This window comes from Gossypium raimondii, chromosome 6, assembly GCF_025698545.1.
Source record: "Gossypium raimondii isolate GPD5lz chromosome 6, ASM2569854v1, whole genome shotgun sequence".
Lineage (NCBI taxonomy): Eukaryota > Viridiplantae > Streptophyta > Magnoliopsida > Malvales > Malvaceae > Gossypium > Gossypium raimondii.
This window is the reverse complement of record NC_068570.1, coordinates 47,240,632-47,258,921: the sequence shown is the minus strand read 5'-3', so window position 1 is coordinate 47,258,921 and position 18,290 is coordinate 47,240,632. Positions and strand designations below refer to the sequence as shown.

The 18,290-nt window shown below is 36.2% G+C and overlaps 1 long non-coding RNA gene across 1 annotated transcript; it reads left to right on the top strand.

The window, feature by feature from the left end:
- Positions 1-481: 481 nt before the first annotated feature.
- On the top strand, positions 482-7,270 carry LOC105774140 (uncharacterized). Its single transcript, XR_008196804.1, has 2 exons — positions 482-1,521; positions 6,952-7,270. It is a non-coding gene; the product is annotated as an uncharacterized LOC105774140 (long non-coding RNA).
- Positions 7,271-18,290: the final 11,020 nt, after the last annotated feature.

Genomic DNA, 18,290 nt, shown 5'->3' with positions numbered 1-18,290 from the left:
TCCATAATCAAAAGTGTGTTAAAAAGGTGTGTGGTCCTTCCCTTCCGTTAGGGCTTTGTCTATATATCATTGTTTGTCAACCATAGAAACCACCCAAAGCTAAAGACAAAAGGATGCCCCTCTTCCCTCGACTGATTCCTCCAACCTGGCCATTACATAACCTTCATATATATATATTTAATATAATTCATTGAAAGCCAAGCACATGCCAGGCGGCTTACTGTTCTCGTACAAATAACTAAACACAAGAAATTAAAAGATTTACCCTTTCAATTTTAGTGACAAAAACTGCTTGTTTGCTTAGGTAAAGGACACTTTACTTGTCGACAAGCCAAGCATGCATGCTTGTTTTGAACCATCAATGTCCTAGTTTCTACCCGGAAAATTAAATAAATGCTCTAACTGTTCTTGCCTCAATCACTACTTTAACAAGAATTATTAGCCTAATCACTTGCAAAAAAGAAAAAACAAAATTCCCTCTTTAGCCTTTACCCCTTTATATATAGGATTCCACGTCAGTTAATGTCATGATTTAGACCGTGGTGTGTTCTGTCATCAAAACTTTTGATTGATTTAATGACAATTAGGTAATTGAATTATATAACTTTACCAAAACACATAAACCATGAGTTAATTAGGGTGAGGATGAATAATCATCAGTAGTTTTTGTACTCTCAAAGAGACTTAAGTGGGTTGACCCGTTCTTTTTATTCAGATTATTGAGTAGTAGAAAGATTAACCTATTCTAATATGAGTTTTAACTGTTAGTCTAACTTGTTTTAAGGTCCCACTAGTCCCTATTCCTCTAATTAATTTATACGTGCTAGTCATATTATTAAGGGGCAAGAAGTCGGTGTCAATAGCTGTAAGGACGGACCAAAAACCTCCATTAGATAATCCTCTCTGTGAAACAGCACAAGAAGAAGGAGAAAGTTGCATTAAATTTTATATATATAGATCGTAGAGGCGAGTCACGAGTGATTTGGTACCTCAAAACATGCATGCCTCGTGTACCTTCCTTTGCCAAATCTATAGCTTCTTTCTGTCTTCCCTAGTTTCCTTCCTAGCAAAGGCGAAACCCCTTGTTGTTTTTCAGGCATGTTGGTTTGAGAGGTTGAAGCTGCCAGCATGATCTGGTAATGAATTTAGACATCACTCTTTTCTTTTCCTTCTTTATGTGATATTCTTTAACCAGTCTTGATATAGATGTAGTGTGTAGCGGAGGTGAGAGATACCCGCAGTTAAGTAGATTGTATAGGACCAGTTTGGATCAAAATTCTCTGGTGGAAGAGGAGTTATTTATGTGCTGAAAGCATTTTGAGGATAGGGGTATTGTCATTAATTTGTTAAGGGAATTAATTTAGATGTCTTAAGTAAAGAATCCTGCTTGGACTTAGCTTCATAGATATGGTTCAGCATCAGGTCATCTTGCAGCTTCAATCACTCACTCCCCAACAAAAATAACTTTCCAGCTACTTAAGGATACTTCAGATTTCTCTCTTTCTCTCTCTCAACCCACAAGTAAGAACTTCATTTTCCTGGTAACTCATCTACTAAATTTTAATTTTCAATTATTTGATGAGTTTTTTCCCTGAATGATTTGGTGAGAAATTGCAGTGTCTAAATGTTATGTGGTTTTCTTAACCTAAGTCTCTATTTCTTGATTGCCTGCACATACTGTTAATACAATTTTGTATATATTACTTGCACATGAAGCCACATGCACAAATCTGCCTGTCAGAGGTAAAATTAATATGATAAATCTTCAACTTTATCTATGTGCCTGTTTAAACCTCTTATTAATGGCTGAAATTTTTTAATCAAGGAAGTAAAGATAATGTTGATTCTCTCTCTTTCTCTCAGTTTCTTGAGTTGCTTGCATGCCTGTGTGTGCAAGTTTGTCTTGACTTCCCTGGTTGTACAACTAGAATCAACAAGTAAAACAAAATCCCATTACACAAGACAAGACAAGAATGCTAATAAGGCAACTCACTGTGTTGTAATTAACATTGTGATAGTGATGTATCAGCACCATTAACAGTTGCAGCTTCTTTGTTATATAATTACCACACAGTTTTCAGACTGCTTGGAAAGTCGAACTTGAATTCAAGAGACAAAAATTAAGTTTCATCTGGTAGCCTCTTTGCCTCTATCCAATATGTTAGGGGACCAGCTTGATGTTTCATGCCCCACCAATTTAAATACACTTCATTCTAGATAGTAATAACTATTATCGATTTATCTATGCATATATATATATATATATGGTAATGCATACTGAACTTGGAGTATATAACCCTATCTCTGAAATAATGGCATATAAAGATGAATATCTTATAAAAATAAAGAATAGATAGCATGTGAATGAATTGAGTGCGTTTGTCTTCCACTTTATATAATTTCTATTTAGTCACATGAGTGTAAGAAATTGTCGATGATTAGACGATCTCCATGTTTTAATTGCTTTAGGAACATGATTAGGTGATTTAATACTGCTGCGAATAACTAGGCACCCCAATTTGTATGCAACCGTATTTAAAGTTATTGTTAGAATGCCAGTTTAAACAGTATTACTCTACCCTAGCCTTTGACTTTCAATATTGTATAAATAGTAATTAGGCACCCCCTTTTAAAGTGTTTTTCGATTCCAATAACTACAAAGAAAAACGGTTGAATAATATTCTTTAACCATATAAATCAGGGCTTTTTTTTACATAAATAATATATAAATAAAAATTAATGACCAAAATATTACACTTTAAAAATTATTTACTAAAATGACATATTTAAACAATGTTCTAATAAAACATGATGTTAAATCAAAGGGGTAAAATAAATCATTTTACTTCTTCAAATAAATGGATTTAATTAATGATGATTCTTCTCTTTTAATACAATTAAGGAATGTACAGGGTCACCAATGGAGTTAAGATTCGAATCTAAACTCTAATTGTCAAAATTCAACATTTGCCTCGAGATAGGGAACTTCATATCTTGGGATAAGCCTCCCCTATTTTGGCATTTTTGCTTCGATCTGAACATGTCTCGAGATATTGAGGTCTATGTCTCAAGACCATACCCTTTAAGTGTAATACCCCATACCCGACCTAGACGTTACGGTCAGATCATGGAGACTACATCGTACAAGCAAGAGAAACAAATGTTTAACTTTGATGGAAACCAACTTCAAAGAACAGAAAATTTAATTGTATGACTCTTTTGAAAAACACATCAATTTTTTGAAATCACAGCTTAATTGTGTTACTAAAATGAAAACCAATTTACTTGAAAACATTTACGTGCTTAAACATTTTGGGAGAATTTCGATTAGTCTTGCACAAAAACCTTATAGCTTTTTTTGTATATAAAACCACAGTTCATTTTAAATTGTCATGAGTCAAACACTCTTAAATGTTTAAAGCTTTTGTGTAGAAAATATCCAAAATAGTCCTAATGAACTAAACAAAAATAAAAATGTCCAAAACAAAATCAAAAAAACCCCAAAACAGTTCAAAAATTTCCATAATAAGCAACTAAAAAGTCCATAGCGCATAAATTAAAATCATGAAACTTGAGCTCCAGAGTCGCCGTCCATTCCTAGGTCGGAGGATTACCTAAAACAAAACATACAAATCGTGAGATTTAAGCCCAGTGTGTGATTTGGCCCATAATCTTAGTGCAAGCAAACACTTATTTCATATAGTCTCATGAAATATATCATATTATTTATTATCATACCAAATCTTAATACAGAGCACATATTATCATATTTTTATGGATCATATCATATCGAATCATATAGATCATGTCCTACCCCCATCCATTACACACCATCTCCGTCCAACCAATCACACCATATAGGACTACAAAAGTTCATCCATCCAATCACACCAATATTTGGAGGCGATGTGCCACACTCATATAATTGCAGCTGAGCTACCATACATAAATTTACAGTCTAGCTGCCATAATTGCAATATAAACTGTCATATATCACTTCCTCTATCACATCATAACCCATCCCCAAACATATGCATACCATATAACATGATCATAAAACATACACACATATATTAGATAAAACATGGCAAACCTAGACACACATTTCATATAGATCATAACAAAACACACAATTTATTTGTAAATTATCCAACTTAGCATACCTTTTAAGCTTATCCATATGTATTAACGTACTAAACTATGCTTTTTCGACCCTATATGATGCCTACTGACCGAATTTTTTATTCCCTCAAACAACCTTTAATCGGGCCCTAAATTTTGACAAAAAGGCCTATACGGCCCAAAATCCTAGCCCGTGTGGTCCACACGGTCTGCCCAAATGGTCTGCGGAGTTTCACACGGCCGTGTACCCCACACGATCTGGCACACGGCCTACCATACGGCTGTATGGCACTAGGTAGTTTCGAAAAATAGCCCCTGTTTCACGATTTAACGAGTTTCTATAGGGTTTTAGAATCGTTTTCACACACCTGATAGCGACATTAATCCACCTCGTAGTCATACACTTAAAATCCTACAAACGGCACCAAAACCAATAATTACAACTTCGATTTAACACGAACATTACCACTTAAATTTACTCTTTTCTCAAAGAAACAGTCACTATATTCATAAACAAGTAGTTACCACAAACTTGCAGCAACTACTCCAAAACCTTAATTTGTCGGAAGGTTGTCCACCACCACGCGCTCTTCTCCTATCCACAACAACCAGCCACAACACTATATAAATCATAAAATCATTAATCTACGGATTTTTTTTGTTAAAACAACAAAACCCCAACCTTATTAAGAACTTATCTTTCACACAACTTACCAACACAACAAAGCCACCACGAGGAAAAGAAAGAAACAAGCGAACAATAGAATAATAAGAAGCCTCAACAGTGTTCTTACGCAACAAAAGAAAGATTTTACAATTGGCACAATAACAAAAGAAGGAGTCAGCGTTGGCAAGGCGTATAAGAAGGAAAGAAAGAAGAAAAGAAAGAAAAAAATGTAAAACAAAATTGGAAGAAGGGAAAGAAACGTGCAACCAAAGAGAAGTTGGTTTGATGGTTGCCGAAAGAGAAAAATAACAGGGATTTGATTTAAAAAAATAAAATTACACGGACGTGTCACACACACAATCTACCATACGGCCTGACACACAGCCGTGTGGCACTGGGCAGTTTCAAAAAATAGCCCCTGTTTCACGATTTAATAAGTTTCTATCGAGTTTTAGGATCGTTTTCACACACCTGATAGCGACATTAATCCAGCACGTAGTTTTACACGTAAAATCCTACAAACAACACCAAAGCCAACGATTAAAACTTCGATTTAACATGAACATTACCATTTAAATTCGCTCTTTTCTCAAAGAAATAGTCCTTATATTCATAAACAAGTAGTTACCACAAACTTGCAGCAACTACTCCAAAACCTTAAATTGTCGGAGAGTTGTCTATCACCATGCGCTCTTCTCTTATCCACAAAAACCAGCCACAACACTATATCTATCATAAAATCATTAATCTACGTATTTTTTTGCTTAAAACAACAAAACTCCAACCTTATAAAGAACTAATCTTCCAACAACTTACCAACACAACCAAGCCACCACGAGGAAAAGAAAGAAACAAGTGAACAATAGAATCATAACAAGCCTCAACAGTGTTCTCACACAACAAAAGAAAGATTTTGCAATTGGCACAATAACAAAAGAAGGAGTCGGTGTTGGCAAGGTTTAAAGAAGGAAAGAAAGAAGAAAAGAAAGAAAAAAATGTAAAACAAAATTGAAAGAAGGGAAAGAAATGTGCAACCAAAGAGAAGTTGGTTTAACGGTTGCTGAAAGAGAAAAATAACAGGTATTTGATTTTTAAAAATAAAATTAGACGGTCGTGTGGTGCACACAATCTACAACACGGCCTGACACACGACCGTGTGGCACTAGGCGGTTTTGAAAAACAGACCATGTTTCACGATTTAATGAGTTTCTACAGAGTTTTAGGATTGTTTTCACACACCTGATAGCGAGATTAATCCACCACGTAGTCGTACACTTAAAATCTTACAAACGACACCAAAACTAATGATTACAACTCTGATTTAACACGAACATTACCACTTACATTCGCACTTTTCCCAAATAAATAGTCCCTATATTCATCAACTATTAGTTACCACAAACTTGCAGCAACTACTCCAAAACCTTAATTTGTCGGAAGGTTGTCTATCACCACGCGCTCTTCTCATATCCACAACAACTAGCCAAAACACTATATCTATCATAAAATCATTAATATATGGAATTTTCTACTTAAAACAACAAAACCCCAACTTTATAAAAAACTAATCTTCCACACAACTTACCAACACAACCAAGCCACCACGAGGAAAAGAAAGAATGAAGCAAACAATAGAATCATAACAAGCCTCAACAGTGTTCTTACGCAACAAAAGAAAGATTTTACAATTGGCACAATAACAAAAGGATTCGGCGTTGGCAAGGTGAAAAAGAAGGAAAGAAAGAAGAAAAGAAATAAAAAAATTTAAAACAAAATTGAAGGAAAGGAAAGAAACGTACCACCAAAAAGAAGTTTGTTTGACAGTTATCGAAAGAGAAAAATAATAAGGATTTAATTTAAAAAAATAAAAGTACATGGTCGTGTGACGATTAATCTACCACACTACCGACCTGTAGTGTGGCACTAGGCGCTTCAAAAATAGCCTCTATTTCACGATTTAACAAGTTTCTATCAAATTTTAATATTATTTTCACACACCTGATAGCGAGATTAATCTACCGCGAAGTCATACACTTAAAATCCTACAAATGACACCAAAACCGATGATTAAATGCTAAAAATACATATTTCATGTCATTTAATTGGTCAATTTATGAGAATGCACCACTGATTTTTCCATGTTTATATTGAATTTTATACAGGGGTGTAATTTGGGGCTAAATAGAATAAAAAGAAAACAATTGGGCTAGATTGAAGAAAGGAGCAAAGAAGGCGGGCCAAAACAAAATTTTTCCAAGATGTAATTAGCTGAAATTTTATTTTGACTTAGTGGGAGATTATGTAGGGATTTTTGATATCATGGGAATATTTTTCCTTAATTTTCTATGGCTAGTGGCCTTTAATTAGGCAAATTTGTTCAAGGCCACTAGTATAAATAGGGGCTACTATGTTCATTCATTTATCAAGTTTTCAACCAAGCTTTCATCTCTTGAATTCAATCTTTTCTTTTCTTTTTGGAAATTTATTTGCTGACATTGATTCCTTATATTTTTCCATTTATTAGTTTCTAGCTTTGGAAATACTGCACTCAAACCTTGCGTTACTCACATCCATCCACTTACATTTCTTTTTCATTTTTCCAACTCTCTCCAAATATGCCCAACTTCAATATGCCCCAAACCTTAGTTAACTAAACTCATTTCAGTTTCAGGTCGGTGTTAGCTTCGTCAAGATCCGTTAGTTACGAACCCGAGCAATTCAATTCCTAATTTTCAGTATTTATTACTTCTCTGGATTAAGAGTATGACTTCATCAACTCATAAAGTAGAATCAACACTAAGTCAAAAAAGACGTCGTTTGAGTTAGTGTGGTTAGACGTACAGTTGGAATTCCGAAAGGATCAATTGTCTAATCAGTTTTCCGTGACCACATTGGTGTGCCAAATGGGGATTGTTGTTTAGTTCTTTCGAGGGAAGTAGTACTCGGATTTAAATGTCCTACGTGGTTGAGGACATTGGTTCGAGCTAGGCTATTCTAGAACACAAAGCTGTCGGAGTTCTAAACCACAAATGTTTCGTTGGTTGTTCAATCGGTAAAGGTTAGTTATAGGACTTTCCATAACTAATTTACACAAGGAAGAGTTGGTGTCCGAGGCGTCCTTGGTAGCTATAACTAGCTTATTGGAAAGAAGAGCTCATCTAATTTTGAGGATCGATTCAAAGACGTGGAAAAACCCCTGCCTGAAGCTGAGCTAAGTGTAATTGATCTTCCTTCAGATTTATTTAACTGTTTTTTTATTTAATTGTTTTCAGCTTTTACTTTTTACGCATTTTTTCTATTTATTTCAGGTTTTCAATTTTTATCCTCCCACCAAATTTCTTGGGCACGACAACTGCCCCGACACGAATCTGGTCGAGAAAGAGCAACAATTTTTCGTGAACCTTGAGGGATCGACCATACTCCCTATACTGCTCAAGTTTGCAAATTAGGTGTAGGATTATATTGGTGGAATTGACAACCATCAGTTTTAGCGCTGCTGCCGGGGACTGGCAATACTCACAATTGTTTAAATTGTCTTCATGACCAGATCTTCATTCGGAGATCTCGAATACGACCCAGAGATCAAGAAATCAGCACGAGCACAATGAAAAGAGACAGAAGCTCTTAAACGAGCAAGTAAAGTAGAAGTTGAGCTAGGACAAGGGATCCTAGAATCTGACATCAAAAAGTTGAGCCAATCAATTTGTGCAGAGGCAATTCGACCTGGGAAACAAGTCGAAGTGGTTGAACCTGAGACCGAACCACTTCCTGAAACGAAAGAAGCAAAAGACAACCTCGGTGAACCAAAAAGGATGGCAAACAGAACCATTCGTCAACTAGCCGTTGCTCTAAACGAGCAAACATCGTTATGCATCAACTATCCAACCGGAGAAACCCCGTTCGAGTTGAAGTCAGGCCTGATTCACCTTTTGCCCACTTTTCGAGGCTTGAAGAACGAAAATCCACACACTCACTTGAGAGAATTCCACATGGTCTACTCAAGCATGAAACCTCACGGAGTAACAGAAGATGAAACTAAACTTCGGGCCTTTCCTTTTTCTTTAGTTGATATAGCAAGAGAATGGTTATTTTACTTACCCCCCGGTTCTATTACAACGTGGGATGACTTATCTCGTGTATTTCTCGATAGATTTTTCCCAACATCGCGAGCAGCTGAACTTAGGAAAGATATAGTGGGAATTCGCCAAATAGAGAGTGAATCGCTCTATGACTATTGGGAGCGGTACAAAAAACTGTGTGCAAGTTGTCCTCAACATGGTTTGACCGAACAATCACTTCTTCAATATTTCTACGAGGGTTTGCTCCCTATGGAAATGAAGATGATTGACGCTGCTAGTGGAGGGGCGCTTGTAAATATGACTCCTCAAAGGGCAAGAGAACTGATATTCACTATGGCGGTAAATTCTCAACAGTATCGGCCGAATTCAAAACCCACAAGACGAGTTAATGGGGTAAACGTTTTATCCTTAGAAGATAAATTGGATAAGCTTACTAATATTGTTTAATCTATGCTTACAGAAAAGAAGAATCTCACCCAACTGTGTGGAATTTGTACTACGTCTGAACATCCGACGGATTTGTGCCCAATCCTTAACGAAAATTCAACGGCACATGTTGATGCTGTCGGAGGTTTTTAGGACCTCTGCAAAGACGCTATGATCCTTTTTCCAACACCTACAATCCTGGGTGGAAGGATCATGCCAACTTGAATTACGGAACTAATCTCCGATATAATCTATCATACCAACCAAGACTTTTGCAACCACCACAACAACAACCCAAGTCGAGCACATCTCTAGAAGCTGTTGTGGAAAGACTTGCCGTCGATGCTGCAAAATATCAACAGAGGACAGATGCACCAGTACAAGAGTTAACTAATCAAGTTAGTAAACTTTCGATGGCGGTTAATCGTTTGGAATCTCAAGGTAAATTACCCTCCCAAACAGAGCCGAATCCTCGACAGAATGCAAGTACAATTACTCTTCGTAGCGGAAAAGTTCTGGAAATAGTTCCAGACAAAATTCATGGGCAAGACAAGGAAAGGGAAAATTAGATCTCTGATCCAAAAGCCAGACCGGAATTAGAAATTTAGAAACCATTCATGATGCCACCTCCTTTTCCAAGGAGGCTCGCAAAGGATAAGAAATAAAAGGAGGAAAAAGAAATCCTCGAAACATTCTGGAAGGTGGAGGTAAATATCCCTTTGCTCGACGCTATCAAACAAATCTCTCGTTATGAAAAATTCCTCAAGAAATTGTGTACTAGTAAGAGGAGGTTAATAGGTAATGAAAGAGTAAATGTAGGAGAAAAAGTTTCTGCAGTATTGCAAAAGAAAGTTCTGCCCAAATACAAGGACCAAGGTATGTTTGCTATTTCCTGTGAGATAGGTAATGTAGGCATTAAGAAAACCGTGTGATATTTAGGGGCTTTCATTAATGTTATGTCTTCTTCTATTTATAAGTTAATTAACGCGGGTCCTTTAAAAGAGACAGGAGTAATAATTCAGTTGGCAGACAGGTCAGTCGTCTATCCCGAAGGGTTGCTTGAAGACGTCCTTGTTAAAGTTAACGAATTAGTTTTCTCTGTAGATTTCTACATTATTAATATAGAGGACGATATTCAACTAATTTGTCTGACATTTTGCTTGGAAGGCCTTTTTTAAGTACCGCAAGCGTAAAAATTGACGTTCAGAGCGGAACACTAACAATGGAGTTTGATGGCGAAATCGTGAAATTTAATGTCTACGAAGCTATGGGTCATCCTAACTCATTATTAAATATTTCTAGTATCGATATTATGGATTGTTTAACTCAATGTTATTTCAAATATCATGACTATGATGAGTTGGAAATTGTCCTTTACAGAAGCATTGACATGGATGTTTTAAATCATCTCGAGGAATTAGTAATTATAGAAGAACCATTGCGAGAAATTGTCAAACATTTGGAGACGCAACCATCGTTGACGAACTGAGGTAACCAATTTGAGCTATTACCTTCCCAAACTAAAATGTTGCCCTCGATTTTGTAGCCACCAACCTTGGAGCTTCAAGCATTACCGGGCCACCTTAAGTACGTCTTTTTAGGAGAAAAAGACACCTTACAGATGATAGTGTCAAACAAACTAACCAAAGACGAGGAGGAAAGTCTAGTTTGAGTTCTGAGAGATTATAAAGAAGCTATTGGTTAGACAATTTCTGACATAAAAAGGCTAAGTCCATCCACTTGTATGCACAAAATTTTCATCGAGGATAACACGAAACCAAAGAGAGATGCTCAGAGGCGCCTTAATCCACTCATGATTACGTTTCTAAGTGGATAGAGGCGAAAGTCACTCACAATGATAATGCTAAGACAGTGGTTGACTTTCTTAAAAGTTCTATCTTTTCCAGGTATGACACTCCACGAGCATTAATCAGTGACAGAGGAACTCATTTTTGCAATAAGCTCATAAGTGCACTTATGGAGAAATATGGAGTGACTCAATGAATTGCCACTGCTTACCATCCACAGAAAAATGGGCAAGCTGAGGTGTCAAATCGAGAAATTAAGTCCATTTTGGAAAAGACTGTTAAACCTAACAGAAAGGATTGGAGTTTGAGACTAAATGATGCACTTTGGGCTTATAGGACAAGTTACAAGGGACCAATAGGCATGTCACCTTATCGGCTCGTTTTCGGTAAACCATGCCATCTCCCAGTCGAATTAGAGTACAAGGTATTTTGGGCAGTTAAGCAGTGTAAATGGAGATAGAGTCTGTAGGAAGGTCTCGGAAGTTGGACAGTCAGGAACTCAAGGAAATTAGAAACGATGCATATGAAAATGCTCGAGTTTACAAAGAAAAGACGGAGACGTTTCAAGTTAATCACTAGGAAGCAGTTTTCAATAGGACAAAAAGTTCTCCTATACGACTCCACCTTAAAAATTTTCGCTGGTGAGCTTCGATCCAAATGGATAGGTCCATTTACTATTACTAATTTATTCTCGAATGGTGCAGTGGAAATTCAAAGCGAAGAAACCCAGAAGTGCTTTAAGGTGAATGGTCAACGACTGAAAGCCTTTTACGAGAATTTTCAAACACAGTTGAGGACATTGTTCTCGAGGAGCCCAGAATTTGAATAACAGGTCGTCGAGCTAACGACGTTAAAAAAAGTGCTATTGGGAGGCAACCCAAAATTTTCCCTTTACGCAAATAAAATTTTTGGAAGGTAAAACGAAAAGTGAAAATGCATGTCGAAGATTGGTTCTATTTAAGGAAAGACTTGGTACTTAAGAATGTCCATTGTGACTCACCTCTCTTTCCTGGGAACTTACCTGGTGCATTTATCACGACTATTTTACTAAATCCCATAATATTGGTTTTTAATAATTTAAGCATAGCATTAGCTAAGCTATAAATTCGAGAAATAAAAATTACACATTTTATTTTATTTTTATTTTATTTTTATTCCTTCTATTTTATTTTATTTTATTTTGCAAGTAGACCTTCTAAAACAAACTTGAAGCCCCCCATGTCTGTCGAAACTCGATTAACCCGAATCGAGGAAGGAGTCAACCCTTTACGCACCTTAGTAATAGACGCTCTCACACACCTACGGGGCCACCTTACACGACATTGAAATACATGGAGAGTTTCTTTTTCTCTCTGTTTCCTACTTATCATTACTTCTTATTCTTTAAATTACACTGGGACAATGTAAAATAAGTAAGGGGAAACATAAATTGGTTCTAATTTGCTTATCCATTATCGTTTTTTTGCATGTTTCGCGTGAAAGGTAAATAATTTCCTTGATAAATTGGGATGGTCCACTTATGGTTTGACATACTTAACTATTTAGATCTTTATGTATAAACTTTTCAATAGCCTTGAATCCAAAAAAAAAAAGAGAATAATAATACTCATCTGATACGAATGTTAAGAGTGAAAATCGGGGTTGTACACCGGACCGAGTAAACAAAATATGGTGCTTGGGTTGTCATCACATATCGCATAAAAAGGTTCGTGTGGTTGTCCAATTTCTTTGTACTCACTTTTCTAACAAGCTATCACGAGTAGGGCGAAATAACCCGCTTAGAGACATCCGAATCGAGTAACCGGAACATGGTGCTTGGATTGCCATCATGTCTCGCGTCAAAAAATTCAAAAATGTCCTAAGGACAAAAATAATAAAATGAGGGGTAGGTCATTATTTCTTAGGCTAGGTTATTTGAGATGATAATATGTAAAGACTAAATTGTTGAATTGTGCAAACCATGGGGGTCAAGTCCTATTATGGAGGAAATTTCTCCTTTTGCAGATACATATAAAATGTTTGAGGACTAGCATGAACTAAGTAGGGGGGATTTGATTAAACGCTAAAAATACATATTTCATGTCATTTAATTGGCCAATTTATGATAATGCAATACTGATTTTTCCATGTTTATATTGAATTTTATACAGGGGTGCAATTTGGGGCTAAATAGAACAAAAATGAAAAAAATGGTCTAGATTGAAGAAAAGAACAAAGAAGGCGGGCCAAAACGAAATTTTTCCAAGATGTAATTAGCTGAAATTTTATTTTGACTTAGTGGGAGATTATGTAGGGATTTCTGATATCATAGGTATATTTTTTCCTTAATTTTCTATGGTTAGTGGCCTTTAATTAGGCAAATTTGTTCAAGGCCACTTGTATAAATAGGGGCTACTATGTTCATTCATTCATCAAGTTTTCAACCAAGCTTTCATCTCTTGAATTCAATCTTTTCTTTCCTTTTTGGAAATTTATTTGCTGACATTGATTCCTTATATTTTTCCATTTATTAGTTTCCAGCTTTGGAAATACTGCACCCAAACCATGCGTCACCCACATCCATCCACTTACATTTCTTTTTCATTTTTCCAACCCTCTCCAAATATGCCTAACTGGATTGCTGTTTTCCACGAACACATTGGCGTGATAAGTGGGGATTGCTGTTTGGTTTCTTCAAGGGAAGTAGTAACTGGATTTAAATGTCCCACACGGTTGAGGACATTGGTTCGAGCTAGGCTCTTCTAGAACGCAAAGCTGCCAGAGTTCTAAACCACGAACGTTTCGTTGGTTGTTCGATCGGTAAGGGTTAGTTATAGGATGTTCCATAACTAATTTACACAAGGAAGAGTTGGTGTCCGAGGCGTCCTTGGTAGCTATAACTAGCTTATTAGAAAAGAGAAGTTCATCTAATTTTGAGGATCGATTCAACGACGAGGAAAAATCCGTGCCTGAATCTGAGCTAAGTTTAATTGATTTTTCTTCAGATTTATTTAACTATTTTTTATTTAATTATTTTCAGCTTTTACTTTTTACGCATTTTTTTCTGTTTATTTCAGGTTTTCAATTTTTATCCTCCCTCCAAATTTCTTGGTCACGACAACAGTCTAGACACAAATATGGTCAAGAAAGAGCAACAATTTTACGTGAACCCAGTCTCTGAGGGATCAACCCTACTCCCTATACAGCTCAAGTTTACAAATTAGGTGTAAGATTATATTGGTGGAATCGACAACCATCAACCAACGATTACAACTTCGATTTAGCACAAACATTACCACTGAAATTTGCTCTTATCTCAATGAAACAGTCCTTATACTCATAAACAAGTAGTTACCACAAACTTGCAATAACTACTCCAAAACCTTAATTTTTCGGAGGATTATCTATCACCACAGGCTCTTCTCCTATCCACAACAACTAGCCACTACACTATATCAATCCAAAAAGCATTAATCTACGGATATTTTTACTTAAAACAACAAAATCCCAACCTTATAAAGAACTAATCTTCCACAAAACTTACCACCACAACCAAGCCTCCACGAGGAACAGAAAGTAACAAACGAACAACAAAATCATAACAAGCCTCAACAGTGTTCTTACGCAATAAAAGAAAGATTTTGCAATTGGCACAATAACAAAAGAAGGTGTCGGCGTTGGCAAGCCGAAAAAGAAGGAAACAAAGAAGAAAAGAAAGAAAAAAAATAAAACAAAATTGAAAAAAGGGAAAGAAATGTGCAACTGAAGAGAAGTTGGTTTGACGGTTGCTAAAAGAGAAAAATAATAGGGATATGATTTTAAAAAATAAAATTAAACGGCCAAGTGGCGCACAAAATCTGCCACACGGCCAGACATGTTGCTGTGACGCACAAGGTAGTTTCAAAAACCAAACCCTGTTTCAAGATTTAACGAGTTTCTCTTGAGTTTTAGGATTGCTTTCTCGCACATAATAGCGAGATTAATCCACCATGAATTCATACACTTAAAATCCTACAAATGACACCAAAACCAACGAATACAATTTTGATTTAACACGAATATTACCACTTAAATTTGCTCTTTTCTCAAAGAAACAGTCCTTATATTCATAAACAAGTAGTTACCACAAACTTGCAGTAGTTACTCCAAAACCTTAATTTTTCGAAGGATTGTCTATCACCACGCGCTCTTCTCCTATCCACAACCACCAGCCACAACACGATATCTACCATAATACCATTAATCTACGGATTTTTTTGCTGAAAAAAAACCCAACATTATAAAGAACTAATCTTCCAAACAACTTACCAACATAACCAAGCCACTACGAGGAAAAGAAAGAAATTAGCGAACAACATAATCATAACAAGATTCAATAGTGTTCTTACGCAACAGAAGATAGATTTTGCAATTGGCACAATAACAAAAGAAGGAGTCGACTTTGGCAAGGCGAAAAAGAAAAGAAGAAATAACAAAATGTAAAAGAAAATTAAAAGAAGGGAAAGAAATGTGCAACCAAAGAGAAGTTGGTTTGACGGTTGCCGAAAGAGAAAAAATAATAGGGATTTGATTTCAAAAAAATAAAATTACACGACCGTGTGACTCACACAATCTACCATACGACCTGACACAAGGCCATGTGGCACTGGGCAGTTTCGAAAAACACCCCATGTTTCACGATTTAACGACTTTCTATCGAGTTTTAGGATCATTTTCACACACCTGATAGTGACATTAATCCACCACGCAATTGTACACTTAAAATCTTACAAACGGCACCAAAACAAACGATTACAACTTCGATTTAACACGAATGTTACCACATAAATTCGCTCTTTTCTCAAAGAAACAGTCCCTATATTCATAAACAAGTAGTTACCACAAACTTCCAACAACTACTCCAAAACCTTAATTTCTCGGAGAGTTGTCTATCACTACGCGCTCTTCTCATATCCACAACAATCAACCACAACACTATATCTATCATAAAATCATTAACCTACGAATTTTTCTGCTTAAAACAACAATACCCCAACCTTATAAAGAACTCATCTTCCACACAACTTACCAACACAACCAAGCCACCACGAGGAAAAGAAAGAAACAAGCGAACAACAGAATCATAACAAGCCTCAACAATGTTCTTACGCAACAAAAGAAAGATTCTGTAATTTGCACAATAAAAAATGAAGGAGCCGGCGTTGGCAATGTGAGAAAGAAGGAAAGAAAGAAGAAAAGAAGGAAAAAATGTAAAAGAAAATTGAAAGAAGGGAAGAAACGTGCAACCAAAGAGAAGTTGGTTTGACGGTTGCCGAAAGAGAAAAATAATAGGGATTTGATTTAAAAAAATAAAATTACACGGACGTGTGACACTAACAATCTAGAATACGGCCTGACACACGGCCGTGTGACACTAACAATCTAGAATACGGCCTGACACACGACCGTGTGGCACTGGGCATTTTCGAAAAACATCCCCTGTTTCATGATTCAACGAGTTTCTATCGAGTTTTAGGATTGTTTTCACACACCTGATAGCGAGATTAATCCACCACGTAGTCGTACATGTAAAATCCTACAAATAGCACCAAAACCAATGATTACAACTTTGAATTAACATGACCATTACCACTTAAATTCGCTCTTTTCTCAAAGAAACAGTCCTATATTCATTAACAAGTAGTTAGCACAAACTTGCAGCAACTACTCCAAAACCTTAATTTGTCAGAGAGTTGTCTATCACCACTCGCTCTTCTCCTATCCACAACAACTAGCCACAACACTATCTCTATCACAAAATCATTAATCTACGGATTTTTTTTTGTTAAAACAACAAAACCCCAACCTTATCAAGAACTAACCTTCCAACAACTTTCCAACACAACCAGGCTACCACAAGGAAAAGAAAGAAATAAGCGAACAACAGAATCATAACAAGCCCCAACAGTGATCTTACACAACAAAAGAAAGATTTTGCAATTGGCACAATAACAAAAGAAGGAGTCGGTGTTGGAAAGGCGAAAAAAAAGGAAAAAAATTGTAAAACAAAATCGAAAGAAGGGAAAGAAACTTGTAACCAAAGAGAAGTTGGTTTAACAGTTGTAAAAAGAGAAAAATAATAGGGATTTGATTTAAAAAATAAAATTACACGGTCGTGCAGCGCCCACATTCTACCACACAGCCTGACATAGGGTTGTGCGGCACTAGGCAGTTTCAAAAAAGAGCTCATGTTTCACGATTTAACGAGTTTCTACCGAGTTTTTGGATTGTTTTTACACACCTGATAGCAAGATTAATCCACCACGTAGTCGTACACTTAAAATCCTATAAATGCCACACAAACCAACGATTACAACTCTAATTTAACACGAACATTACCACTTACATTCGATCTTTTCCCAAATAAATAGTCCCTATATTCATAAACAATTAGTTACCACAAACTTGCAGCAACTACTCCAAAACCTTAATTTTTTGGAGGGTTGTCTATCACCACACACTCTTCTCATATTCAAAATAACCAACAACAACACTATATATATCATAAAATCATTAATCTACGGACTTTATTGCTTACAACAACAAAACCCCAACCTTATAAAGAACTAATCTTCCACACAACTTACCAACACAACCAAGCCACCACGAGGAAAAGAAAGAAACAAGCGAACAGCAGAATCATAACAAGCCTCAACAATGTTCTTAAGCAACAAAATAAAGATTTTGCAATTGGCACATTAACAAAAGAAGGAGTCGGTGTTGGCTATGTGAAAAAGAAGGAAAGAAAGAAGAAAAGAAAGAAAAAAATTAAAACAAAATTGAAAGAAAGGAAAGAAACGTGCAACCAAAGAGAGGTTGGTTTGACGGTTGCCGAAAGAGAAAAATAATAGGATTTGATTTACAAAAATAAAATTACACGGTCGTGTGACGCACACAATGTACCACACAGCCTAACACACGACCAAGTGGCACTGGGCAATTTCGAAAAACAACCCCTGTTTCATGTCTTAACAAGTTTCTATCAAGATTTAAGATTGTTTTCACACACCACGAAGTCATACACTTAAAATTCTACAAATGACACCAAAACCAACGATTACAACTTCGATTGAGCACAAACATTACCACTTAAATTCGCTCTTTTCTCAAAGAGTTACCACAAACTTGCAATATACTAATAAACCTTAATTTTTCGCGGATTATCTACAA